At 34.6% G+C, this 25,155-nt stretch overlaps 35 non-coding genes across 35 annotated transcripts; all 35 read right to left on the bottom strand.

Moving 5' to 3' along the window:
* Nucleotides 1-510: 510 nt before the first annotated feature.
* TRNAK-UUU (transfer RNA lysine (anticodon UUU)) lies at nucleotides 511-583 on the bottom strand. The gene has a single exon. It is a non-coding gene; the product is annotated as a tRNA-Lys (tRNA).
* Nucleotides 584-3,594: 3,011 nt separating this feature from the next.
* Nucleotides 3,595-3,667, bottom strand: TRNAK-UUU (transfer RNA lysine (anticodon UUU)). Its single transcript has one exon. It is a non-coding gene; the product is annotated as a tRNA-Lys (tRNA).
* Nucleotides 3,668-4,108: 441 nt separating this feature from the next.
* TRNAK-UUU (transfer RNA lysine (anticodon UUU)) lies at nucleotides 4,109-4,181 on the bottom strand. Its single transcript has one exon. It is a non-coding gene; the product is annotated as a tRNA-Lys (tRNA).
* A 441-nt stretch (nucleotides 4,182-4,622) lies between these two features.
* Nucleotides 4,623-4,695, bottom strand: TRNAK-UUU (transfer RNA lysine (anticodon UUU)). The gene has a single exon. It is a non-coding gene; the product is annotated as a tRNA-Lys (tRNA).
* Nucleotides 4,696-5,136: 441 nt separating this feature from the next.
* TRNAK-UUU (transfer RNA lysine (anticodon UUU)) lies at nucleotides 5,137-5,209 on the bottom strand. The gene has a single exon. It is a non-coding gene; the product is annotated as a tRNA-Lys (tRNA).
* A 955-nt stretch (nucleotides 5,210-6,164) lies between these two features.
* TRNAK-UUU (transfer RNA lysine (anticodon UUU)) lies at nucleotides 6,165-6,237 on the bottom strand. Its single transcript has one exon. It is a non-coding gene; the product is annotated as a tRNA-Lys (tRNA).
* Nucleotides 6,238-6,678: 441 nt separating this feature from the next.
* Nucleotides 6,679-6,751, bottom strand: TRNAK-UUU (transfer RNA lysine (anticodon UUU)). The gene has a single exon. It is a non-coding gene; the product is annotated as a tRNA-Lys (tRNA).
* A 1,469-nt stretch (nucleotides 6,752-8,220) lies between these two features.
* TRNAK-UUU (transfer RNA lysine (anticodon UUU)) lies at nucleotides 8,221-8,293 on the bottom strand. The gene has a single exon. It is a non-coding gene; the product is annotated as a tRNA-Lys (tRNA).
* A 441-nt stretch (nucleotides 8,294-8,734) lies between these two features.
* TRNAK-UUU (transfer RNA lysine (anticodon UUU)) lies at nucleotides 8,735-8,807 on the bottom strand. Its single transcript has one exon. It is a non-coding gene; the product is annotated as a tRNA-Lys (tRNA).
* A 441-nt stretch (nucleotides 8,808-9,248) lies between these two features.
* On the bottom strand, nucleotides 9,249-9,321 carry TRNAK-UUU (transfer RNA lysine (anticodon UUU)). Its single transcript has one exon. It is a non-coding gene; the product is annotated as a tRNA-Lys (tRNA).
* Nucleotides 9,322-9,762: 441 nt separating this feature from the next.
* Nucleotides 9,763-9,835, bottom strand: TRNAK-UUU (transfer RNA lysine (anticodon UUU)). The gene has a single exon. It is a non-coding gene; the product is annotated as a tRNA-Lys (tRNA).
* Nucleotides 9,836-10,276: 441 nt separating this feature from the next.
* On the bottom strand, nucleotides 10,277-10,349 carry TRNAK-UUU (transfer RNA lysine (anticodon UUU)). Its single transcript has one exon. It is a non-coding gene; the product is annotated as a tRNA-Lys (tRNA).
* Nucleotides 10,350-10,790: 441 nt separating this feature from the next.
* On the bottom strand, nucleotides 10,791-10,863 carry TRNAK-UUU (transfer RNA lysine (anticodon UUU)). The gene has a single exon. It is a non-coding gene; the product is annotated as a tRNA-Lys (tRNA).
* Nucleotides 10,864-11,304: 441 nt separating this feature from the next.
* On the bottom strand, nucleotides 11,305-11,377 carry TRNAK-UUU (transfer RNA lysine (anticodon UUU)). The gene has a single exon. It is a non-coding gene; the product is annotated as a tRNA-Lys (tRNA).
* A 443-nt stretch (nucleotides 11,378-11,820) lies between these two features.
* On the bottom strand, nucleotides 11,821-11,893 carry TRNAK-UUU (transfer RNA lysine (anticodon UUU)). Its single transcript has one exon. It is a non-coding gene; the product is annotated as a tRNA-Lys (tRNA).
* Nucleotides 11,894-12,334: 441 nt separating this feature from the next.
* On the bottom strand, nucleotides 12,335-12,407 carry TRNAK-UUU (transfer RNA lysine (anticodon UUU)). Its single transcript has one exon. It is a non-coding gene; the product is annotated as a tRNA-Lys (tRNA).
* Nucleotides 12,408-12,848: 441 nt separating this feature from the next.
* On the bottom strand, nucleotides 12,849-12,921 carry TRNAK-UUU (transfer RNA lysine (anticodon UUU)). The gene has a single exon. It is a non-coding gene; the product is annotated as a tRNA-Lys (tRNA).
* A 957-nt stretch (nucleotides 12,922-13,878) lies between these two features.
* TRNAK-UUU (transfer RNA lysine (anticodon UUU)) lies at nucleotides 13,879-13,951 on the bottom strand. Its single transcript has one exon. It is a non-coding gene; the product is annotated as a tRNA-Lys (tRNA).
* Nucleotides 13,952-14,392: 441 nt separating this feature from the next.
* On the bottom strand, nucleotides 14,393-14,465 carry TRNAK-UUU (transfer RNA lysine (anticodon UUU)). The gene has a single exon. It is a non-coding gene; the product is annotated as a tRNA-Lys (tRNA).
* Nucleotides 14,466-14,906: 441 nt separating this feature from the next.
* On the bottom strand, nucleotides 14,907-14,979 carry TRNAK-UUU (transfer RNA lysine (anticodon UUU)). Its single transcript has one exon. It is a non-coding gene; the product is annotated as a tRNA-Lys (tRNA).
* A 441-nt stretch (nucleotides 14,980-15,420) lies between these two features.
* TRNAK-UUU (transfer RNA lysine (anticodon UUU)) lies at nucleotides 15,421-15,493 on the bottom strand. The gene has a single exon. It is a non-coding gene; the product is annotated as a tRNA-Lys (tRNA).
* Nucleotides 15,494-15,934: 441 nt separating this feature from the next.
* Nucleotides 15,935-16,007, bottom strand: TRNAK-UUU (transfer RNA lysine (anticodon UUU)). The gene has a single exon. It is a non-coding gene; the product is annotated as a tRNA-Lys (tRNA).
* Nucleotides 16,008-16,964: 957 nt separating this feature from the next.
* On the bottom strand, nucleotides 16,965-17,037 carry TRNAK-UUU (transfer RNA lysine (anticodon UUU)). The gene has a single exon. It is a non-coding gene; the product is annotated as a tRNA-Lys (tRNA).
* Nucleotides 17,038-17,477: 440 nt separating this feature from the next.
* On the bottom strand, nucleotides 17,478-17,550 carry TRNAK-UUU (transfer RNA lysine (anticodon UUU)). Its single transcript has one exon. It is a non-coding gene; the product is annotated as a tRNA-Lys (tRNA).
* Nucleotides 17,551-17,991: 441 nt separating this feature from the next.
* On the bottom strand, nucleotides 17,992-18,064 carry TRNAK-UUU (transfer RNA lysine (anticodon UUU)). Its single transcript has one exon. It is a non-coding gene; the product is annotated as a tRNA-Lys (tRNA).
* Nucleotides 18,065-18,505: 441 nt separating this feature from the next.
* On the bottom strand, nucleotides 18,506-18,578 carry TRNAK-UUU (transfer RNA lysine (anticodon UUU)). Its single transcript has one exon. It is a non-coding gene; the product is annotated as a tRNA-Lys (tRNA).
* Nucleotides 18,579-19,019: 441 nt separating this feature from the next.
* On the bottom strand, nucleotides 19,020-19,092 carry TRNAK-UUU (transfer RNA lysine (anticodon UUU)). The gene has a single exon. It is a non-coding gene; the product is annotated as a tRNA-Lys (tRNA).
* A 441-nt stretch (nucleotides 19,093-19,533) lies between these two features.
* TRNAK-UUU (transfer RNA lysine (anticodon UUU)) lies at nucleotides 19,534-19,606 on the bottom strand. The gene has a single exon. It is a non-coding gene; the product is annotated as a tRNA-Lys (tRNA).
* Nucleotides 19,607-20,047: 441 nt separating this feature from the next.
* On the bottom strand, nucleotides 20,048-20,120 carry TRNAK-UUU (transfer RNA lysine (anticodon UUU)). The gene has a single exon. It is a non-coding gene; the product is annotated as a tRNA-Lys (tRNA).
* A 955-nt stretch (nucleotides 20,121-21,075) lies between these two features.
* TRNAK-UUU (transfer RNA lysine (anticodon UUU)) lies at nucleotides 21,076-21,148 on the bottom strand. Its single transcript has one exon. It is a non-coding gene; the product is annotated as a tRNA-Lys (tRNA).
* A 441-nt stretch (nucleotides 21,149-21,589) lies between these two features.
* On the bottom strand, nucleotides 21,590-21,662 carry TRNAK-UUU (transfer RNA lysine (anticodon UUU)). Its single transcript has one exon. It is a non-coding gene; the product is annotated as a tRNA-Lys (tRNA).
* Nucleotides 21,663-22,103: 441 nt separating this feature from the next.
* TRNAK-UUU (transfer RNA lysine (anticodon UUU)) lies at nucleotides 22,104-22,176 on the bottom strand. Its single transcript has one exon. It is a non-coding gene; the product is annotated as a tRNA-Lys (tRNA).
* A 441-nt stretch (nucleotides 22,177-22,617) lies between these two features.
* On the bottom strand, nucleotides 22,618-22,690 carry TRNAK-UUU (transfer RNA lysine (anticodon UUU)). The gene has a single exon. It is a non-coding gene; the product is annotated as a tRNA-Lys (tRNA).
* A 441-nt stretch (nucleotides 22,691-23,131) lies between these two features.
* TRNAK-UUU (transfer RNA lysine (anticodon UUU)) lies at nucleotides 23,132-23,204 on the bottom strand. The gene has a single exon. It is a non-coding gene; the product is annotated as a tRNA-Lys (tRNA).
* A 441-nt stretch (nucleotides 23,205-23,645) lies between these two features.
* TRNAK-UUU (transfer RNA lysine (anticodon UUU)) lies at nucleotides 23,646-23,718 on the bottom strand. Its single transcript has one exon. It is a non-coding gene; the product is annotated as a tRNA-Lys (tRNA).
* Between the last annotated feature and the right edge of the window lie 1,437 nt (nucleotides 23,719-25,155).

Here is a 25,155-nt window from a genome sequence, read left to right as displayed (position 1 = left end):
TGAACAGGGACTTGAACCCTGGACCCTCAGATTAAAAGTCTGATGCTCTACCGACTGAGCTACCCAGGCTCTGAAAAAGCTCTCACTGAGACAGAAAAAAATACTGAGGTTAAATGAAGGAGAATATAAGGTCCTCATAGTCCATTAACCGCAAAATGAAAAGTTCTTGATTTCATAAATACTTTGGAGTATTACTGTTGAAGTTGTTAGAGATCTTCATGCAAATGGACATAATCACTCAATCAAGAAATATATGCTAAACTTCCACACTGTAAATATGGTTTTAAAGAAACATCAAAGATATAAATGTATCTATTCTCAGTGAGTTTACAATGTCCCTAGATCTTTAACATACAGTAGCCAAACTTTCCAAAGGACGTAAATAGAATTTGATGGCATCAAGATACATATTTGAAAGTATAATGTCATACTTAAAGCTGTCTACTGCTTCCTTTATTGACATGTCAATTTAAGAGGAAACTAAGAAACTCTTTCTTGTAAAAGGACTGCCGCCTGAACAGGGACTTGAACCCTGGACCCTCAGATTAAAAGTCTGATGCTCTACCGACTGAGCTATCCAGGCTCTGAAACAGCTCTCACTGAGATAGCAAAAAATACTGAGGTTAAATGAAGGAGAATATAAGGTCCTCATAGTCCATTAACGGCAAAATGAAAAGTTCTTGATTTCATAAATACTTTGGAGTATTACTGTTGAAGTTGTTAGAGATCTTCATGCAAATGGACATAATCACTCAATCAAGAAATATATGCTAAACTTCCACACTGTAAATATGGTTTTAAAGAAACATCAAAGATATAAATGTATCTATTCTCAGTGAGTTTACAATGTCCCTAGATCTTTAACATACAGTAGCCAAACTTTCCAAAGGACGTAAATAGAATTTGATGGCATCAAGGTACATATTTGAAAGTATAATGTCATACTTAAAGCTGTCTACTGCTTCCTTTATTAACATGTCAATTTAAGAGGAAACTAAGAAACTGTTTCTTGTAAAAAGACTGCCGCCTGAACAGGGACTTGAACCCTGGACCCACAGATTAAAAGTCTGATGCTCTACCGACTGAGCTATCCAGGCTCTAAAAAAGCTCTCACTGAGATTGAAAAAAATACTGAGGTTAAATGAAGGAGAATATAAGGTCCTTATAGTCCATTAACGGCAAAATGAAAAGTTCTTGATTTCATAAATACTTTGGAGTATTACTGTTGAAGTTGTTAGAGATCTTCATGCAAATGGACATAATCACTCAATCAAGAAATATATGCTAAACTTCCACACTGTAAATATGGTTTTAAAGAAACATCAAAGATATAAATGTATCTATTCTCAGTGAGTTTACAATGTCCCTAGATCTTTAACATACAGTAGCCAAACTTTCCAAAGGACGTAAATAGAATTTGATGGCATCAAGGTACATATTTGAAAGTATAATGTCATACTTAAAGCTGTCTACTGCTTCCTTTATTGACTTGTCAATTTAAGAGGAAACTAAGAAACTGTTTCTTGTAAAAGGGCTGCCGCCTGAACAGGGACTTGAACCCTGGACCCTCAGATTAAAAGTCTGATGCACTACCGACTGAGCTATCCAGGCTCTGAAAAAGCTCTCACTGAGATAGAAAAAAATACTGAGGTTAAATGAAGGAGAATATAAGGTCCTCATAGTCCATTAACAGCAAAATGAAAAGTTCTTGATTTCATAAATACTTTGGAGTATTACTGTTGAAGTTGTTAGAGATCTTCATGCAAATGGACATAATCACTCAATCAAGAAATATATGCTAAACTTCCACACTGTAAATATGGTTTTAAAGAAACATCAAAGATATAAATGTATCTATTCTCAGTGAGTTTACAATGTCCCTAGATCTTTAACATACAGTAGCCAAACTTTCCAAAGGACCTAAATAGAATTTGATGGCATCAAGGTACATATTTGAAAGTATAATGTCATACTTAAAGCTGTCTACTGCTTCCTTTATTGACATGTCAATTTAAGAGGAAACTAAGAAACTGTTTCTTGTAAAAGGACTGCCGCCTGAACCGGGATTTGAACCCTGGACCCTCAGATTAAAAGTCTGATGCTCTACCGACTGAGCTATCCAGGCTCTGAAAAAGCTCTCACTGAGATAGAAAAAAATACTGAGGTTAAATGAAGGAGAATATAAGGTCCTCATAGTCCATTAACGGCAAAATAAAAAGTTCTTGATTTCATAAATACTTTGGAGTATTACTGTTGAAGTTGTTAGAGATCTTCATGCAAATGGACATAATCACTCAATCAAGAAATATATGCTAAACTTCCACACTGTAAATATGGTTTTAAAGAAACATCAAAGATATAAATGTATCTATTCTCAGTGAGTTTACAATGTCCCTAGATCTTTAACATACAGTAGCCAAACTTTCCAAAGGACGTAAATAGAATTTGATGGCATCAAGGTACATATTTGAAAGTATAATGTCATACTTAAAGCTGTCTACTGCTTCCTTTATTAACATGTCAATTTAAGAGGAAACTAAGAAACTGTTTCTTGTAAAAAGACTGCCGCCTGAACAGGGACTTGAACCCTGGACCCACAGATTAAAAGTCTGATGCTCTACCGACTGAGCTATCCAGGCTCTGAAACAGCTCTCACTGAGATAGCAAAAAATACTGAGGTTAAATGAAGGAGAATATAAGGTCCTCATAGTCCATTAACGGCAAAATGAAAAGTTCTTGATTTCATAAATACTTTGGAGTATTACTGTTGAAGTTGTTAGAGATCTTCATCCAAATGGACATAATCACTCAATTAAGAAATATATTCTAAACTTCCACACTGTAAATATGGTTTTAAAGAAACATCAAAGATATAAATGTATCTATTCTCAGTGAGTTTACAATGTCCCTAGATCTTTAACATACAGTAGCCAATCTTTCCAAAGGACGTAAATAGAATTTGATGGCATCAAGGTACATATTTGAAAGTATAATGTCATACTTAAAGCTGTCTACTGCTTCCTTTATTAACATGTCAATTTAAGAGGAAACTAAGAAACTGTTTCTTGTAAAAAGACTGCCGCCTGAACAGGGACTTGAACCCTGGACCCTCAGATTAAAAGTCTGATGCTCTACCGACTGAGCTACCCAGGCTCTGAAAAAGCTCTCACTGAGACAGAAAAAAATACTGAGGTTAAATGAAGGAGAATATAAGGTCCTCATAGTCCATTAACCGCAAAATGAAAAGTTCTTGATTTCATAAATACTTTGGAGTATTACTGTTGAAGTTGTTAGAGATCTTCATGCAAATGGACATAATCACTCAATCAAGAAATATATGCTAAACTTCCACACTGTAAATATGGTTTTAAAGAAACATCAAAGATATAAATGTATCTATTCTCAGTGAGTTTACAATGTCCCTAGATCTTTAACATACAGTAGCCAAACTTTCCAAAGGACGTAAATAGAATTTGATGGCATCAAGATACATATTTGAAAGTATAATGTCATACTTAAAGCTGTCTACTGCTTCCTTTATTGACATGTCAATTTAAGAGGAAACTAAGAAACTCTTTCTTGTAAAAGGACTGCCGCCTGAACAGGGACTTGAACCCTGGACCCTCAGATTAAAAGTCTGATGCTCTACCGACTGAGCTATCCAGGCTCTGAAACAGCTCTCACTGAGATAGCAAAAAATACTGAGGTTAAATGAAGGAGAATATAAGGTCCTCATAGTCCATTAACGGCAAAATGAAAAGTTCTTGATTTCATAAATACTTTGGAGTATTACTGTTGAAGTTGTTAGAGATCTTCATGCAAATGGACATAATCACTCAATCAAGAAATATATGCTAAACTTCCACACTGTAAATATGGTTTTAAAGAAACATCAAAGATATAAATGTATCTATTCTCAGTGAGTTTACAATGTCCCTAGATCTTTAACATACAGTAGCCAAACTTTACAAAGTACGTAAAGAGAATTTGATGGCATCAAGGTACATATTTGAAAGTATAATGTCATACTTAAAGCTGTCTACTGCTTCCTTTATTAACATGTCAATTTAAGAGGAAACTAAGAAACTGTTTCTTGTAAAAGGACTGCCGCCTGAACAGGGACTTGAACCCTGGACCCTCAGATTAAAAGTCTGATGCTCTACCGACTGAGCTATCCAGGCTCTGAAAAAGCTCTCACTGAGATAGAAAAAAATACTGAGGTTTAATGAAGGAGAATATAAGGTCCTCATAGTCCATTAACGGCAAAATGAAAAGTTCTTGATTTCATAAATACTTTGGAGTATTACTGTTGAAGTTGTTAGAGATCTTCATGCAAATGGACATAATCACTCAATTAAGAAATATATGCTAAACTTCCACACTGTAAATATGGTTTTAAAGAAACATCAAAGATATAAATGTATCTATTCTCAGTGAGTTTACAATGTCCCTAGATCTTTAACATACAGTAGCCAAACTTTCCAAAGGACGTAAATAGAATTTGATGGCATCAAGGTACATATTTGAAAGTATAATGTCATACTTAAAGCTGTCTACTGCTTCCTTTATTGACATGTCAATTTAAGAGAAAACTAAGAAACTGTTTCTTGTAAAAGCACTGCCGCCTGAACAGGGACTTGAACCCTGGACCCTCAGATTAAAAGTCTGATGCTCTACCGACTGAGCTATCCAGGCTCTGAAAAAGCTCTCACTGAGATAGAAAAAAATACTGAGGTTAAATGAAGGAGAATATAAGGTCCTCATAGTCCATTAACCGCAAAATGAAAAGTTCTTGATTTCATAAATACTTTGGAGTATTACTGTTGAAGTTGTTAGAGATCTTCATGCAAATGGACATAATCACTCAATCAAGAAATATATGCTAAACTTCCACACTGTAAATATGGTTTTAAAGAAACATCAAAGATATAAATGTATCTATTCTCAGTGAGTTTACAATGTCCCTAGATCTTTAACATACAGTAGCCAATCTTTCCAAAGGACGTAAATAGAATTTGATGGCATCAAGGTACATATTTGAAAGTATAATGTCATACTTAAAGCTGTCTACTGCTTCCTTTATTAACATGTCAATTTAAGAGGAAACTAAGAAACTGTTTCTTTTAAAAAGACTGCCGCCTGAACAGGGACTTGAACCCTGGACCCTCAGATTAAAAGTCTGATGCTCTACCGACTGAGCTATCCAGGCTCTGAAAAAGCTCTCACTGAGACAGAAAAAAATACTGAGGTTAAATGAAGGAGAATATAAGGTCCTCATAGTCCATTAACGGCAAAATGAAAAGTTCTTGATTTCATAAATACTTTGGAGTATTACTGTTGAAGTTGTTAGAGATCTTCATGCAAATGGACATAATCACTCAATCAAGAAATATATGCTAAACTTCCACACTGTAAATATGGTTTTAAAGAAACATCAAAGATATAAATGTATCTATTCTCAGTGAGTTTACAATGTCCCTAGATCTTTAACATACAGTAGCCAAACTTTCCAAAGGACGTAAATAGAATTTGATGGCATCAAGGTACATATTTGAAAGTATAATGTCCTACTTAAAGCTGTCTACTGCTTCCTTTAATGACATGTCAATTTAAGAGGAAACTAAGAAACTGTTTCTTGTAAAAGGACTGCCGCCTGAACAGGGACTTGAACCCTGGAACCTCAGATTAAAAGTCTGATGCTCTACCGACTGAGCTATCCAGGCTCTGAAACAGCTCTCACTGAGATAGAAAAAAATACTGAGGTTAAATGAAGGGGAATATAAGGTCCTCATAGTCCATTAACGGCAAAATGAAAAGTTCTTGATTTCATAAATACTTTGGAGTATTACTGTTGAAGTTGTTAGAGATCTTCATGCAAATGGACATAATCACTCAATCAAGAAATATATGCAAAACTTCCACACTGTAAATATGGTTTTAAAGAAACATCATAGATATAAATGTATCTATTCTCAGTGAGTTTACAATGTCCCTAGATCTTTAACATACAGTAGCCAAACTTTCCAAAGGACGTAAATAGAATTTGATGGCATCAAGGTACATATTTGAAAGTATAATGTCATACTTAAAGCTGTCTACTGCTTCCTTTATTGACATGTCAATTTAAGAGGAAACTAAGAAACTGTTTCTTGTAAAAGGACTGCCGCCTGAACAGGGACTTGAACCCTGGACCCTCAGATTAAAAGTCTGATGCTCTACCGACTGAGCTATCCAGGCTCTGAAACAGCGCTCACTGAGATAGAAAAAAATACTGAGGTTAAATGAAGGAAAATATAAGGTCCTCATAGTCCATTAATGGCAAAATGAAAAGTTCTTGATTTCATAAATACTTTGGAGTATTACTGTTGAAGTTGTTAGAGATCTTCATGCAAATGGACATAATCACTCAATCAAGAAATATATGCTAAACTTCCACACTGTAAATATGGTTTTAAAGAAACATCAAAGATATAAATGTATCTATTCTCAGTGAGTTTACAATGTCCCTAGATCTTTAACATACAGTAGCCAAACTTTCCAAAGGACGTAAATAGAATTTGATGGCATCAAGGTACATATTTGAAAGTATAATGTCATACTTAAAGCTGTCTACTGCTTCCTTTATTGACATGTCAATTTAAGAGGAAACTAAGAAACTGTTTCTTGTAAAAGGACTGCCGCCTGAACAGGGACTTGAACCCTGGACCCTCAGATTAAAAGTCTGATGCTCTACCGACTGAGCTATCCAGGCTCTGAAAAAGCTCTCACTGAGATAGAAAAAAATACTGAGGTTAAATGAGGGAGAATATAAGGTCCTCATAGTCCATTAACGGCAAAATGAAAAGTTCTTGATTTCATAAATACTTTGGAGTATTACTGTTGAAGTTGTTAGAGATCTTCATGCAAATGGACATAATCACTCAATCAAGAAATATATGCTAAACATCCACACTGTAAATATGGTTTTAAAGAAACATCAAAGATATAAATGTATCTATTCTCAGTGAGTTTACAATGTCCCTAGATCTTTAACATACAGTAGCCAAACTTTCCAAAGGACGTAAATAGAATTTGATGGCATCAAGATACATATTTGAAAGTATAATGTCATACATAAAGCTGTCTACTGCTTCCTTTATTAACATGTCAATTTAAGAGGAAACTAAGAAACTGTTTCTTGTAAAAAGACTGCCACCTGAACAGGGACTTGAACCCTGGACCCTCAGATTAAAAGTCTGATGCTCTACCGACTGAGCTATCCAGGCTCTGAAAAAGCTCTCACTGAGATAGAAAAAAATACTGAGGTTAAATGAAGGAGAATATAAGGTCCTCATAGTCCATTAACCGCAAAATGAAAAGTTCTTGATTTCATAAATACTTTGGAGTATTACTGTTGAAGTTGTTAGAGATCTTCATGCAAATGGACATAATCACTCAATCAAGAAATATATGCTAAACTTCCACACTGTAAATATGGTTTTAAAGAAACATCAAAGATATAAATGTATCTATTCTCAGTGAGTTTACAATGTCCCTAGATCTTTAACATACAGTAGCCAAACTTTCCAAAGGACCTAAATAGAATTTGATGGCATCAAGATACATATTTGAAAGTATAATGTCATACTTAAAGCTGTCTACTGCTTCCTTTATTGACATGTCAATTTAAGAGGAAACTAAGAAACTCTTTCTTGTAAAAGGACTGCCGCCTGAACAGGGACTTGAACCCTGGACCCTCAGATTAAAAGTCTGATGCTCTACCGACTGAGCTATCCAAGCTCTGAAACAGCTCTCACTGAGATAGAAAAAAATACTGAGGTTAAATGAAGGAGAATATAAGGTCCTCATAGTCCATTAACCGCAAAATGAAAAGTTCTTGATTTCATAAATACTTTGGAGTATTACTGTTGAAGTTGTTAGAGATCTTCATGCAAATGGACATAATCACTCAATCAAGAAATATATGCTAAACTTCCACACTGTAAATATGGTTTTAAAGAAACATCAAAGATATAAATGTATCTATTCTCAGTGAGTTTACAATGTCCCTAGATCTTTAACATACAGTAGCCAATCTTTCCAAAGGACGTAAATAGAATTTGATGGCATCAAGGTACATATTTGAAAGTATAATGTCATACTTAAAGCTGTCTACTGCTTCCTTTATTAACATGTCAATTTAAGAGGAAACTAAGAAACTGTTTCTTTTAAAAAGACTGCCGCCTGAACAGGGACTTGAACCCTGGACCCTCAGATTAAAAGTCTGATGCTCTACCGACTGAGCTATCCAGGCTCTGAAAAAGCTCTCACTGAGACAGAAAAAAATACTGAGGTTAAATGAAGGAGAATATAAGGTCCTCATAGTCCATTAACGGCAAAATGAAAAGTTCTTGATTTCATAAATACTTTGGAGTATTACTGTTGAAGTTGTTAGAGATCTTCATGCAAATGGACATAATCACTCAATCAAGAAATATATGCTAAACTTCCACACTGTAAATATGGTTTTAAAGAAACATCAAAGATATAAATGTATCTATTCTCAGTGAGTTTACAATGTCCCTAGATCTTTAACATACAGTAGCCAAACTTTCCAAAGGACGTAAATAGAATTTGATGGCATCAAGATACATATTTGAAAGTATAATGTCATACTTAAAGCTGTCTACTGCTTCCTTTATTGACATGTCAATTTAAGAGGAAACTAAGAAACTCTTTCTTGTAAAAGGACTGCCGCCTGAACAGGGACTTGAACCCTGGACCCTCAGATTAAAAGTCTGATGCTCTACCGACTGAGCTATCCAGGCTCTGAAACAGCTCTCACTGAGATAGCAAAAAATACTGAGGTTAAATGAAGGAGAATATAAGGTCCTCATAGTCCATTAACGGCAAAATGAAAAGTTCTTGATTTCATAAATACTTTGGAGTATTACTGTTGAAGTTGTTAGAGATCTTCATCCAAATGGACATAATCACTCAATCAAGAAATATATTCTAAACTTCCACACTGTAAATATGGTTTTAAAGAAACATCAAAGATATAAATGTATCTATTCTCAGTGAGTTTACAATGTCCCTAGATCTTTAACATACAGTAGCCAAACTTTCCAAAGGACGTAAATAGAATTTGATGGCATCAAGGTACATATTTGAAAGTATAATGTCCTACTTAAAGCTGTCTACTGCTTCCTTTAATGACATGTCAATTTAAGAGGAAACTAAGAAACTGTTTCTTGTAAAAGGACTGCCGCCTGAACAGGGACTTGAACCCTGGACCCTCAGATTAAAAGTCTGATGCTCTACCGACTGAGCTATCCAGGCTCTGAAACAGCTCTCACTGAGATAGAAAAAAATACTGAGGTTAAATGAAGGAGAATATAAGGTCCTCATAGTCCATTAACGGCAAAATGAAAAGTTCTTGATTTCATAAATACTTTGGAGTATTACTGTTGAAGTTGTTAGAGATCTTCATGCAAATGGACATAATCACTCAATCAAGAAATATATGCAAAACTTCCACACTGTAAATATGGTTTTAAAGAAACATCATAGATATAAATGTATCTATTCTCAGTGAGTTTACAATGTCCCTAGATCTTTAACATACAGTAGCCAAACTTTCCAAAGGACGTAAATAGAATTTGATGGCATCAAGGTACATATTTGAAAGTATAATGTCATACTTAAAGCTGTCTACTGCTTCCTTTATTGACATGTCAATTTAAGAGGAAACTAAGAAACTGTTTCTTGTAAAAGGACTGCCGCCTGAACAGGGACTTGAACCCTGGACCCTCAGATTAAAAGTCTGATGCTCTACCGACTGAGCTATCCAGGCTCTGAAACAGCTCTCACTGAGATAGCAAAAAATACTGAGGTTAAATGAAGGAGAATATAAGGTCCTCATAGTCCATTAACGGCAAAATGAAAAGTTCTTGATTTCATAAATACTTTGGAGTATTACTGTTGAAGTTGTTAGAGATCTTCATCCAAATGGACATAATCACTCAATCAAGAAATATATTCTAAACTTCCACACTGTAAATATGGTTTTAAAGAAACATCAAAGATATAAATGTATCTATTCTCAGTGAGTTTACAATGTCCCTAGATCTTTAACATACAGTAGCCAAACTTTCCAAAGGACGTAAATAGAATTTGATGGCATCAAGGTACATATTTGAAAGTATAATGTCCTACTTAAAGCTGTCTACTGCTTCCTTTATTGACATGTCAATTTAAGAGGAAACTAAGAAACTGTTTCTTGTAAAAGGACTGCTGCCTGAACAGGGACTTGAACCCTGGACCCTCAGATTAAAAGTCTGATGCTCTACCGACTGAGCTATCCAGGCTCTGAAACAGCTCTCACTGAGATAGAAAAAAATACTGAGGTTAAATGAAGGAGAATATAAAGTCCTCATAGTCCATTAACGGCAAAATGAAAAGTTCTTGATTTCATAAATACTTTGGAGTATTACTGTTGAAGTTGTTAGAGATCTTCATGCAAATGGACATAATCACTCAATCAAGAAATATATGCTAAACTTCCACACTGTAAATATGGTTTTAAAGAAACATCAAAGATATAAATGTATCTATTCTCAGTGAGTTTACAATGTCCCTAGATCTTTAACATACAGTAGCCAAACTTTACAAAGTACGTAAAGAGAATTTGATGGCATCAAGGTACATATTTGAAAGTATAATGTCATACTTAAAGCTGTAAACTGCTTCCTTTATTGACATGTCAATTTAAGAGGAAACTAAGAAACTCTTTCTTGTAAAAGGACTGCCGCCTGAACAGGGACTTGAACCCTGGACCCTCAGATTAAAAGTCTGATGCTCTACCGACTGAGCTATCCAGGCTCTGAAAAAGCTCTCACTGAGATAGAAAAAAATACTGAGGTTAAATGAAGGAGAATATAAGGTCCTCATAGTCCATTAACCGCAAAATGAAAAGTTCTTGATTTCATAAATACTTTGGAGTATTACTGTTGAAGTTGTTAGAGATCTTCATGCAAATGGACATAATCACTCAATCAAGAAATATATGCTAAACTTCCACACTGTAAATATGGTTTTAAAGAAACATCAAAGATATAAATGTATCTATTCTCAGTGAGTTTACAATGTCCCTAGATCTTTAACATACAGTAGCCAATCTTTCCAAAGGACGTAAATAGAATTTGATGGCATCAAGGTACATATTTGAAAGTATAATGTCATACTTAAAGCTGTCTACTGCTTCCTTTATTAACATGTCAATTTAAGAGGAAACTAAGAAACTGTTTCTTGTAAAAAGACTGCCGCCTGAACAGGGACTTGAACCCTGGACCCTCAGATTAAAAGTCTGATGCTCTACCGACTGAGCTATCCAGGCTCTGAAAAAGCTCTCACTGAGACAGAAAAAAATACTGAGGTTAAATGAAGGAGAATATAAGGTCCTCATAGTCCATTAACGGCAAAATGAAAAGTTCTTGATTTCATAAATACTTTGGAGTATTACTGTTGAAGTTGTTAGAGATCTTCATCCAAATGGACATAATCACTCAATCAAGAACTATATATTCTAAACTTCCACACTGTAAATATGGTTTTAAAGAAACATCAAAGATATAAATGTATCTATTCTCAGTGAGTTTACAATGTCCCTAGATCTTTAACATACAGTAGCCAAACTTTCCAAAGGACGTAAATAGAATTTGATGGCATCAAGGTATATATTTGAAAGTATAATGTCCTACTTAAAGCTGTCTACTGCTTCCTTTATTAACATGTCAATTTAAGAGGAAACTAAGAAACTGTTTCTTGTAAAAGGACTGCCGCCTGAACAGGGACTTGAACCCTGGACCCTCAGATTAAAAGTCTGATGCTCTACCGACTGAGCTATCCAGGCTCTGAAACAGCTCTCACTGAGATAGAAAAAAATACTGAGGTTAAATGAAGGAAAATATAAGGTCCTCATAGTCCATTAATGGCAAAATGAAAAGTTCTTGATTTCATAAATACTTTGGAGTATTACTGTTGAAGTTGTTAGAGATCTTCATGCAAATGGACATAATCACTCAATCAAGAAATATATGCTAAACTTCCACACTGTAAATATGGTTTTAAAGAAACATCAAAGATATAAATGTATCTATTCTCAGTGAGTTTACAATGTCCCTAGATCTTTAACATACAGTAGCCAAACTTTCCAAAGGACGTAAATAGAATTTGATGGCATCAAGGTACATATTTGAAAGTATAATGTCATACTTAAAGCTGTCTACTGCTTCCTTTATTGACATGTCAATTTAAGAGGAAACTAAGAAACTGTTTCTTGTAAAAGGACTGCCGCCTGAACAGGGACTTGAACCCTGGACCCTCAGATTAAAAGTCTGATGCTCTACCGACTGAGCTATCCAGGCTCTGAAACAGCTCTCACTGAGATAGAAAAAAATACTGAGGTTAAATGAAGGAGAATATAAGGTCCTCATAGTCCATTAACGGCAAAATGAAAAGTTCTTGATTTCATAAATACTTTGGAGTATTACTGTTGAAGTTGTTAGAGATCTTCATGCAAATGGACATAATCACTCAATCAAGAAATATATGCTAAACTTCCACACTGTAAATATGGTTTTAAAGAAACATCAAAGATATAAATGTATCTATTCTCAGTGAGTTTACAATGTCCCTAGATCTTTAACATACAGTAGCCAATCTTTCCAAAGGACGTAAATAGAATTTGATGGCATCAAGGTACATATTTGAAAGTATAATGTCATACTTAAAGCTGTCTACTGCTTCCTTTATTAACATGTCAATTTAAGAGGAAACTAAGAAACTGTTTCTTGTAAAAAGACTGCCGCCTGAACAGGGACTTGAACCCTGGACCCTCAGATTAAAAGTCTGATGCTCTACCGACTGAGCTATCCAGGCTCTGAAAAAGCTCTCACTGAGACAGAAAAAAATACTGAGGTTAAATGAAGGAGAATATAAGGTCCTCATAGTCCATTAACGGCAAAATGAAAAGTTCTTGATTTCATAAATACTTTGGAGTATTACTGTTGAAGTTGTTAGAGATCTTCATGCAAATGGACATAATCACTCAATCAAGAAATATATGCTAAACTTCCACACTGTAAATATGGTTTTAAAGAAACATCAAAGATATAAATGTATCTATTCTCAGTGAGTTTACAATGTCCCTAGATCTTTAACATACAGTAGCCAAACTTTCCAAAGGACGTAAATAGAATTTGATGGCATCAAGATACATATTTGAAAGTATAATGTCATACTTAAAGCTGTCTACTGCTTCCTTTATTGACATGTCAATTTAAGAGGAAACTAAGAAACTCTTTCTTGTAAAAGGACTGCCGCCTGAACAGGGACTTGAACCCTGGACCCTCAGATTAAAAGTCTGATGCTTTACCGACTGAGCTATCCAGGCTCTGAAACAGCTCTCACTGAGATAGCAAAAAATACTGAGGTTAAATGAAGGAGAATATAAGGTCCTCATAGTCCATTAACGGCAAAATGAAAAGTTCTTGATTTCATAAATACTTTGGAGTATTACTGTTGAAGTTGTTAGAGATCTTCATCCAAATGGACATAATCACTCAATCAAGAACTATATATTCTAAACTTCCACACTGTAAATATGGTTTTAAAGAAACATCAAAGATATAAATGTATCTATTCTCAGTGAGTTTACAATGTCCCTAGATCTTTAACATACAGTAGCCAAACTTTCCAAAGGACGTAAATAGAATTTGATGGCATCAAGGTATATATTTGAAAGTATAATGTCCTACTTAAAGCTGTCTACTGCTTCCTTTATTAACATGTCAATTTAAGAGGAAACTAAGAAACTGTTTCTTGTAAAAGGACTGCCGCCTGAACAGGGACTTGAACCCTGGACCCTCAGATTAAAAGTCTGATGCTCTACCGACTGAGCTATCCAGGCTCTGAAACAGCTCTCACTGAGATAGAAAAAAATACTGAGGTTAAATGAAGGAAAATATAAGGTCCTCATAGTCCATTAATGGCAAAATGAAAAGTTCTTGATTTCATAAATACTTTGGAGTATTACTGTTGAAGTTGTTAGAGATCTTCATGCAAATGGACATAATCACTCAATCAAGAAATATATGCTAAACTTCCACACTGTAAATATGGTTTTAAAGAAACATCAAAGATATAAATGTATCTATTCTCAGTGAGTTTACAATGTCCCTAGATCTTTAACATACAGTAGCCAAACTTTCCAAAGGACGTAAATAGAATTTGATGGCATCAAGGTACATATTTGAAAGTATAATGTCATACTTAAAGCTGTCTACTGCTTCCTTTATTGACATGTCAATTTAAGAGGAAACTAAGAAACTGTTTCTTGTAAAAGGACTGCCGCCTGAACAGGGACTTGAACCCTGGACCCTCAGATTAAAAGTCTGATGCTCTACCGACTGAGCTATCCAGGCTCTGAAAAAGCTCTCACTGAGATAGAAAAAAATACTGAGGTTAAATGAAGGAGAATATAAGGTCCTCATAGTCCATTAACGGCAAAATGAAAAGTTCTTGATTTCATAAATACTTTGGAGTATTACTGTTGAAGTTGTTAGAGATCTTCATGCAAATGGACATAATCACTCAATCAAGAAATATATGCTAAACTTCCACACTGTAAATATGGTTTTAAAGAAACATCAAAGATATAAATGTATCTATTCTCAGTGAGTTTACAATGTCCCTAGATCTTTAACATACAGTAGCCAAACTTTCCAAAGGACGTAAATAGAATTTGATGGCATCAAGATACATATTTGAAAGTATAATGTCATACTTAAAGCTGTCTACTGCTTCCTTTATTAACATGTCAATTTAAGAGGAAACTAAGAAACTGTTTCTTGTAAAAGGACTGCCGCCTGAACAGGGACTTGAACCCTGGACCCTCAGATTAAAAGTCTGATGCTCTACCAACTGAGCTATCCAGGCTCTGAAAAAGCTCTCACTGAGATAGAAAAAAATACTGAGGTTAAATGAAGGAGAATATAAGGTCCTCATAGTCCATTAACGGCAAAATGAAAAGTTCTTGATTTCATAAATACTTTGGAGTATTACTGTTGAAGTTGTTAGAGATCTTCATGCAAATGGACATAATCACTCAATCAAGAAATATATGCTAAACTTCCACACTGTAAATATGGTTTTAAAGAAACATCAAAGATATAAATGTATCTATTCTCAGTGAGTTTACAATGTCCCTAGATCTTTAACATACAGTAGCCAAACTTTCCAAAGGACGTAAATAGAATTTGATGGCATCAAGATACATATTTGAAAGTATAATGTCATACTTAAAGCTGTCTACTGCTTCCTTTATTAACATGTCAATTTAAGAGGAAACTAAGAAACTGTTTCTTGTAAAAGGACTGCCGCCTGAACAGGGACTTGAACCCTGGACCCTCAGATTAAAAGTCTGATGCTCTACCGACTGAGCTATCCAGGCTCTGAAACAGCTGTCACTGAGATAGAAAAAAATACTGAGGTTAAATGAAGGAAAATATAAGGTCCTCATAGTCCATTAACGGCAAAATGAAAAGTTCTTGATTTCATAAATACTTTGGAGTATTACTGTTGAAGTTGTTAGAGATCTTCATCCAAATGGACATAATCACTCAATCAAGAAATATATTCTAAACTTCCACACTGTAAATATGGTTTTAAAGAAACATCAAAGATATAAATGTATCTATTCTCAGTGAGTTTACAATGTCCCTAGATCTTTAACATACAGTAGCCAAACTTTCCAAAGGACGTAAATAGAATTTGATGGCATCAAGGTACATATTTGAAAGTATAATGTCCTACTTAAAGCTGTCTACTGCTTCCTTTATTGACATGTCAATTTAAGAGGAAACTAAGAAACTGTTTCTTGTAAAAGGACTGCTGCCTGAACAGGGACTTGAACCCTGGACCCTCAGATTAAAAGTCTGATGCTCTACCGACTGAGCTATCCAGGCTCTGAAACAGCTCTCACTGAGATAGAAATAAATACTGAGGTTAAATGAAGGAGAATATAAGGTCCTCATAGTCCATTAACGGCAAAATGAAAAGTTCTTGATTTCATAAATACTTTGGAGTATTACTGTTGAAGTTGTTAGAGATCTTCATGCAAATGGACATAATCACTCAATCAAGAAATATATGCTAAACTTCCACACTGTAAATATGGTTTTAAAGAAACATCAAAGATATAAATGTATCTATTCTCAGTGAGTTTACAATGTCCCTAGATCTTTAACATACAGTAGCCAAACTTTCCAAAGGACGTAAATAGAATTTGATGGCATCAAGATACATATTTGAAAGTATAATGTCATACTTAAAGCTGTCTACTGCTTCCTTTATTGACATGTCAATTTAAGAGGAAACTAAGAAACTCTTTCTTGTAAAAGGACTGCCGCCTGAACAGGGACTTGAACCCTGGACCCTCAGATTAAAAGTCTGATGCTTTACCGACTGAGCTATCCAGGCTCTGAAACAGCTCTCACTGAGATAGCAAAAAATACTGAGGTTAAATGAAGGAGAATATAAGGTCCTCATAGTCCATTAACGGCAAAATGAAAAGTTCTTGATTTCATAAATACTTTGGAGTATTACTGTTGAAGTTGTTAGAGATCTTCATCCAAATGGACATAATCACTCAATCAAGAACTATATATTCTAAACTTCCACACTGTAAATATGGTTTTAAAGAAACATCAAAGATATAAATGTATCTATTCTCAGTGAGTTTACAATGTCCCTAGATCTTTAACATACAGTAGCCAAACTTTCCAAAGGACGTAAATAGAATTTGATGGCATCAAGGTATATATTTGAAAGTATAATGTCCTACTTAAAGCTGTCTACTGCTTCCTTTATTAACATGTCAATTTAAGAGGAAACTAAGAAACTGTTTCTTGTAAAAGGACTGCCGCCTGAACAGGGACTTGAACCCTGGACCCTCAGATTAAAAGTCTGATGCTCTACCGACTGAGCTATCCAGGCTCTGAAACAGCTCTCACTGAGATAGAAAAAATACTGAGGTTAAATGAAGGAGAATATAAGGTCCTCATAGTCCATTAACGGCAAAATGAAAAGTTCTTGATTTCATAAATACTTTGGAGTATTACTGTTGAAGTTGTTAGAGATCTTCATGCAAATGGACATAATCACTCAATCAAGAAATATATGCAAAACTTCCACACTGTAAATATGGTTTTAAAGAAACATCATAGATATAAATGTATCTATTCTCAGTGAGTTTACAATGTCCCTAGATCTTTAACATACAGTAGCCAAACTTTCCAAAGGACGTAAATAGAATTTGATGGCATCAAGGTACATATTTGAAAGTATAATGTCATACTTAAAGCTGTCTACTGCTTCCTTTATTGACATGTCAATTTAAGAGGAAACTAAGAAACTGTTTCTTGTAAAAGGACTGCCGCCTGAACAGGGACTTGAACCCTGGACCCTCAGATTAAAAGTCTGATGCTCTACCGACTGAGCTATCCAGGCTCTGAAACAGCTCTCACTGAGATAGAAAAAAATACTGAGGTTAAATGAAGGAAAATATAAGGTCCTCATAGTCCATTAATGGCAAAATGAAAAGTTCTTGATTTCATAAATACTTTGGAGTATTACTGTTGAAGTTGTTAGAGATCTTCATGCAAATGGACATAATCACTCAATCAAGAAATATATGCTAAACTTCCACACTGTAAATATGGTTTTAAAGAAACATCAAAGATATAAATGTATCTATTCTCAGTGAGTTTACAATGTCCCTAGATCTTTAACATACAGTAGCCAAACTTTCCAAAGGACGTAAATAGAATTTGATGGCATCAAGGTACATATTTGAAAGTATAATGTCATACTTAAAGCTGTCTACTGCTTCCTTTATTGACATGTCAATTTAAGAGGAAACTAAGAAACTGTTTCTTGTAAAAGGACTGCCGCCTGAACAGGGACTTGAACCCTGGACCCTCAGATTAAAAGTCTGATGCTCTACCGACTGAGCTATCCAGGCTCTGAAAAAGCTCTCACTGAGATAGAAAAAAATACTGAGGTTAAATGAAGGAGAATATAAGGTCCTCATAGTCCATTAACGGCAAAATGAAAAGTTCTTGATTTCATAAATACTTTGGAGTATTACTGTTGAAGTTGTTAGAGATCTTCATGCAAATGGACATAATCACTCAATCAAGAAATATATGCTAAACTTCCACACTGTAAATATGGTTTTAAAGAAACATCAAAGATATAAATGTATCTATTCTCAGTGAGTTTACAATGTCCCTAGATCTTTAACATACAGTAGCCAAACTTTCCAAAGGACGTAAATAGAATTTGATGGCATCAAGATACATATTTGAAAGTATAATGTCATACTTAAAGCTGTCTACTGCTTCCTTTATTAACATGTCAATTTAAGAGGAAACTAAGAAACTGTTTCTTGTAAAAGGACTGCCGCCTGAACAGGGACTTGAACCCTGGACCCTCAGATTAAAAGTCTGATGCTCTACCAACTGAGCTATCCAGGCTCTGAAAAAGCTCTCACTGAGATAGAAAAAAATACTGAGGTTAAATGAAGGAGAATATAAGGTCCTCATAGTCCATTAACGGCAAAATGAAAAGTTCTTGATTTCATAAATACTTTGGAGTATTACTGTTGAAGTTGTTAGAGATCTTCATGCAAATGGACATAATCACTCAATCAAGAAATATATGCTAAACTTCCACACTGTAAATATGGTTTTAAAGAAACATCAAAGATATAAATGTATCTATTCTCAGTGAGTTTACAATGTCCCTAGATCTTTAACATACAGTAGCCAAACTTTCCAAAGGACGTAAATAGAATTTGATGGCATCAAGGTACATATTTGAAAGTATAATGTCATACTTAAAGCTGTCTACTGCTTCCTTTATTGACATGTCAATTTAAGAGGAAACTAAGAAACTGTTTCTTGTAAAAGGACTGCCGCCTGAACAGGGACTTGAACCCTGGACCCTCAGATTAAAAGTCTGATGCTCTACCGACTGAGCTATCCAGGCTCTGAAACAGCTGTCACTGAGATAGAAAAAAATACTGAGGTTAAATGAAGGAAAATATAAGGTCCTCATAGTCCATTAACGGCAAAATGAAAAGTTCTTGATTTCATAAATACTTTGGAGTATTACTGTTGAAGTTGTTAGAGATCTTCATCCAAATGGACATAATCACTCAATCAAGAAATATATTCTAAACTTCCACACTGTAAATATGGTTTTAAAGAAACATCAAAGATATAAATGTATCTATTCTCAGTGAGTTTACAATGTCCCTAGATCTTTAACATACAGTAGCCAAACTTTCCAAAGGACGTAAATAGAATTTGATGGCATCAAGGTACATATTTGAAAGTATAATGTCCTACTTAAAGCTGTCTACTGCTTCCTTTATTGACATGTCAATTTAAGAGGAAACTAAGAAACTGTTTCTTGTAAAAGGACTGCTGCCTGAACAGGGACTTGAACCCTGGACCCTCAGATTAAAAGTCTGATGCTCTACCGACTGAGCTATCCAGGCTCTGAAACAGCTCTCACTGAGATAGAAAAAAATACTGAGGTTAAATGAAGGAGAATATAAGGTCCTCATAGTCCATTAACGGCAAAATGAAAAGTTCTTGATTTCATAAATACTTTGGAGTATTACTGTTGAAGTTGTTAGAGATCTTCATGCAAATGGACATAATCACTCAATCAAGAAATATATGCTAAACTTCAACACTGTAAATATGGTTTTAAAGAAACATCAAAGATATAAATGTATCTATTCTCAGTGAGTTTACAATGTCCCTAGATCTTTAACATACAGTAGCCAAACTTTACAAAGTACGTAAAGAGAATTTGATGGCATCAAGGTACATATTTGAAAGTATAATGTCATACTTAAAGCAGTCTACTGCTTCCTTTATTAACATGTCAATTTAAGAGGAAACTAAGAAACTGTTTCTTGTAAAAGGACTGCCGCCTGAACAGGGACTTGAACCCTGGACCCTCAGATTAAAAGTCTGATGCTCTACCGACTGAGCTATCCAGGCTCTGAAATAGCTCTCACTGAGATAGAAAAAAATACTGAGGTTTAATGAAGGAGAATATAAGGTCCTCATAGTCCATTAACGGCAAAATGAAAAGTTCTTGATTTCATAAATACTTTGGAGTATTACTGTTGAAGTTGTTAGAGATCTTCATGCAAATGGACATAATCACTCAATTAAGAAATATATGCTAAACTTCCACACTGTAAATATGGTTTTAAAGAAACATCAAAGATATAAATGTATCTATTCTCAGTGAGTTTACAATGTCCCTAGATCTTTAACATACAGTAGCCAAACTTTCCAAAGGACGTAAATAGAATTTGATGGCATCAAGGTACATATTTGAAAGTATAATGTCATACTTAAAGCTGTCTACTGCTTCCTTTATTAACATGTCAATTTAAGAGGAAACTAAGAAACTGTTTCTTGTAAAAAGACTGCCGCCTGAACAGGGACCTGAACCCTGGACCCTCAGATTAAAAGTCTGATGCTCTACCGACTGAGCTATCCAGGCTCTGGAAAAGCTCTCACTGAGACAGAAAAAAATACTGAGGTTAAATGAAGGAGAATATAAGGTCCTCATAGTCCATTAACGGCAAAATGAAAAGTTCTTGATTTCATAAATACTTTGGAGTATTACTGTTGAAGTTGTTAGAGATCTTCATGCAAATGGACATAATCACTCAATCAAGAAATATATGCTAAACTTCCACACTGTAAATATGGTTTTAAAGAAACATCAAAGATATAAATGTATCTATTCTCAGTGAGTTTACAATGTCCCTAGATCTTTAACATACAGTAGCCAAACTTTCCAAAGGACGTAAATAGAATTTGATGGCATCAAGATACATATTTGAAAGTATAATGTCATACTTAAAGCTGTCTACTGCTTCCTTTATTGACATGTCAATTTAAGAGGAAACTAAGAAACTCTTTCTTGTAAAAGGACTGCCGCCTGAACAGGGACTTGAACCCTGGACCCTCAGATTAAAAGTCTGATGCTCTACCGACTGAGCTATCCAGGCTCTGAAAAAGCTCTCACTGAGATAGAAAAAAATACTGAGGTTTAATGAAGGAGAATATAAGGTCCTCATAGTCCATTAACGGCAAAATGAAAAGTTCTTGATTTCATAAATACTTTGGAGTATTACTGTTGAAGTTGTTAGAGATCTTCATGCAAATGGACATAATCACTCAATTAAGAAATATATGCTAAACTTCCACACTGTAAATATGGTTTTAAAGAAACATCAAAGATATAAATGTATCTATTCTCAGTGAGTTTACAATGTCCCTAGATCTTTAACATACAGTAGCCAAACTTTCCAAAGGACGTAAATAGAATTTGATGGCATCAAGGTACATATTTGAAAGTATAATGTCCTACTTAAAGCTGTCTACTGCTTCCTTTATTGACATGTCAATTTAAGAGGAAACTAAGAAACTGTTTCTTGTAAAAGGACTGCTGCCTGAACAGGGACTTGAACCCTGGACCCTCAGATTAAAAGTCTGATGCTCTACCGACTGAGCTATCCAGGCTCTGAAACAGCTCTCACTGAGATAGAAAAAAATACTGAGGTTAAATGAAGGAGAATATAAAGTCCTCATAGTCCATTAACGGCAAAATGAAAAGTTCTTGATTTCATAAATACTTTGGAGTATTACTGTTGAAGTTGTTAGAGATCTTCATGCAAATGGACATAATCACTCAATCAAGAAATATATGCTAAACTTCCACACTGTAAATATGGTTTTAAAGAAACATCAAAGATATAAATGTATCTATTCTCAGTGAGTTTACAATGTCCCTAGATCTTTAACATACAGTAGCCAAACTTTACAAAGTACGTAAAGAGAATTTGATGGCATCAAGGTACATATTTGAAAGTATAATGTCATACTTAAAGCTGTCTACTGCTTCCTTTATTGACATGTCAATTTAAGAGAAAACTAAGAAACTGTTTCTTGTAAAAGGACTGCCGCCTGAACAGGGACTTGAACCCTGGACCCTCAGATTAAAAGTCTGATGCTCTACCGACTGAGCTATCCAGGCTCTGAAAAAGCTCTCACTGAGATAGAAAAAAATACTGAGGTTAAATGAAGGAGAATATAAGGTCCTCATAGTCCATTAATGGCAAAATGAAAAGTTCTTGATTTCATAAATACTTTGGAGTATTACTGTTGAAGTTGTTAGAGATCTTCATGCAAATGGACATAATCACTCAATCAAGAAATATATGCTAAACTTCCACACTGTAAATATGGTTTTAAAGAAACATCAAAGATATAAATGTATCTATTCTCAGTGAGTTTACAATGTCCCTAGATCTTTAACAAACAGTAGCCAATCTTTCCAAAGGACGTAAATAGAATTTGATGGCATCAAGGTACATATTTGAAAGTATAATGTCATACTTAAAGCTGTCTACTGCTTCCTTTATTAACATGTCAATTTAAGAGGAAACTAAGAAACTGTTTCTTGTAAAAAGACTGCCGCCTGAACAGGGACTTGAACCCTGGACCCTCAGATTAAAAGTCTGATGCTCTACCGACTGAGCTATCCAGGCTCTGAAAAAGCTCTCACTGAGATAGAAAAAAATACTGAGGTTAAATGAAGGAGAATATAAGGTCCTCATAGTCCATTAACGGCAAAATGAAAAGTTCTTGATTTCATAAATACTTTGGAGTATTACTGTTGAAGTTGTTAGAGATCTTCATGCAAATGGACATAATCACTCAATCAAGAAATATATGCTAAACTTCCACACTGTAAATATGGTTTTAAAGAAACATCAAAGATATAAATGTATCTATTCTCAGTGAGTTTACAATGTCCCTAGATCTTTAACATACAGTAGCCAAACTTTCCAAAGGACGTAAATAGAATTTGATGGCATCAAGGTACATATTTGAAAGTATAATGTCATACTTAAAGCTGTCTACTGCTTCCTTTATTGACATGTCAATTTAAGAGGAAACTAAGAAACTGTTTCTTGTAAAAGGACTGCTGCCTGAACAGGGACTTGAACCCTGGACCCTCAGATTAAAAGTCTGATGCTCTACCGACTGAGCTATCCAGGCTCTGAAACAGCTCTCACTGAGATAGAAAAAAATACTGAGGTTAAATGAAGGAGAATATAAGGTCCTCATAGTCCATTAACGGCAAAATGAAAAGTTCTTGATTTCATAAATACTTTGGAGTATTACTGTTGAAGTTGTTAGAGATCTTCATGCAAATGGACATAATCACTCAATCAAGAAATATATGCTAAACTTCCACACTGTAAATATGGTTTTAAAGAAACATCAAAGATATAAATGTATCTATTCTCAGTGAGTTTACAATTTCCCTAGATCTTTAACATACAGTAGCCAAACTTTACAAAGTACGTAAAGAGAATTTGATGGCATCAAGGTACATATTTGAAAGTATAATGTCATACTTAAAGCTGTCTACTGCTTCCTTTATTGACATGTCAATTTAAGAGGAAACTAAGAAACTGTTTCTTGTAAAAGGACTGCCGCCTGAACAGGGACTTGAACCCTGGACCCTCAGATTAAAAGTCTGATGCTCTACCGACTGAGCTATCCAGGCTCTGAAAAAGCTCTCACTGAGATAGAAAAAAATACTGAAGTTTAATGAAGGAGAATATAAGGTCCTCATAGTCCATTAACGGCAAAATGAAAAGTTCTTGATTTCATAAATACTTTGGAGTATTACTGTTGAAGTTGTTAGAGATCTTCATGCAAATGGACATAATCACTCAATTAAGAAATATATGCTAAACTTCCACACTGTAAATATGGTTTTAAAGAAACATCAAAGATATAAATGTATCTATTCTCAGTGAGTTTACAATGTCCCTAGATCTTTAACATACAGTAGCCAAACTTTCCAAAGGACGTAAATAGAATTTGATGGCATCAAGGTACATATTTGAAAGTATAATGTCCTACTTAAAGCTGTCTACTGCTTCCTTTATTAACATGTCAATTTAAGAGGAAACTAAGAAACTGTTTCTTGTAAAAAGACTGCCGCCTGAACAGGGACCTGAACCCTGGACCCTCAGATTAAAAGTCTGCTGCTCTACCGACTGAGCTATCCAGGCTCTGAAAAAGCTCTCACTGAGACAGAAAAAAATACTGAGGTTAAATGAAGGAGAATATAAGGTCCTCATAGTCCATTAACGGCAAAATGAAAAGTTCTTGATTTCATAAATACTTTGGAGTATTACTGTTGAAGTTGTTAGAGATCTTCATGCAAATGGACATAATCACTCAATCAAGAAATATATGCTAAACTTCCACACTGTAAATATGGTTTTAAAGAAACATCAAAGATATAAATGTATCTATTCTCAGTGAGTTTACAATGTCCCTAGATCTTTAACAAACAGTAGCCAAACTTTCAAAAGGACGTAAATAGAATTTGATGGCATCAAGATACATATTTGAAAGTATAATGTCATACTTAAAGCTGTCTACTGCTTCCTTTATTGACATGTCAATTTAAGAGGAAACTAAGAAACTCTTTCTTGTAAAAGGACTGCCGCCTGAACAGGGACTTGAACCCTGGACCCTTTAGATTAAAAGTCTGATGCTCTACCGACTGAGCTATCCAGGCTCTGAAAAAGCTCTCACTGAGATAGAAAAAAATACTGAGGTTTAATGAAGGAGAATATAAGGTCCTCATAGTCCATTAACGGCAAAATGAAAAGTTCTTGATTTCATAAATACTTTGGAGTATTACTGTTGAAGTTGTTAGAGATCTTCATGCAAATGGACATAATCACTCAATTAAGAAATATATGCTAAACTTCCACACTGTAAATATGGTTTTAAAGAAACATCAAAGATATAAATGTATCTATTCTCAGTGAGTTTACAATGTCCCTAGATCTTTAACATACAGTAGCCAAACTTTCCAAAGGACGTAAATAGAATTTGATGGCATCAAGGTACATATTTGAAAGTATAATGTCATACTTAAAGCTGTCTACTGCTTCCTTTATTGACATGTCAATTTAAGAGA

Source organism: Engystomops pustulosus, chromosome 1 (assembly GCF_040894005.1).
Source record: "Engystomops pustulosus chromosome 1, aEngPut4.maternal, whole genome shotgun sequence".
Taxonomy (NCBI): domain Eukaryota; kingdom Metazoa; phylum Chordata; class Amphibia; order Anura; family Leptodactylidae; genus Engystomops; species Engystomops pustulosus.
This window is presented reverse-complemented; position numbering and strand designations above follow the sequence as displayed.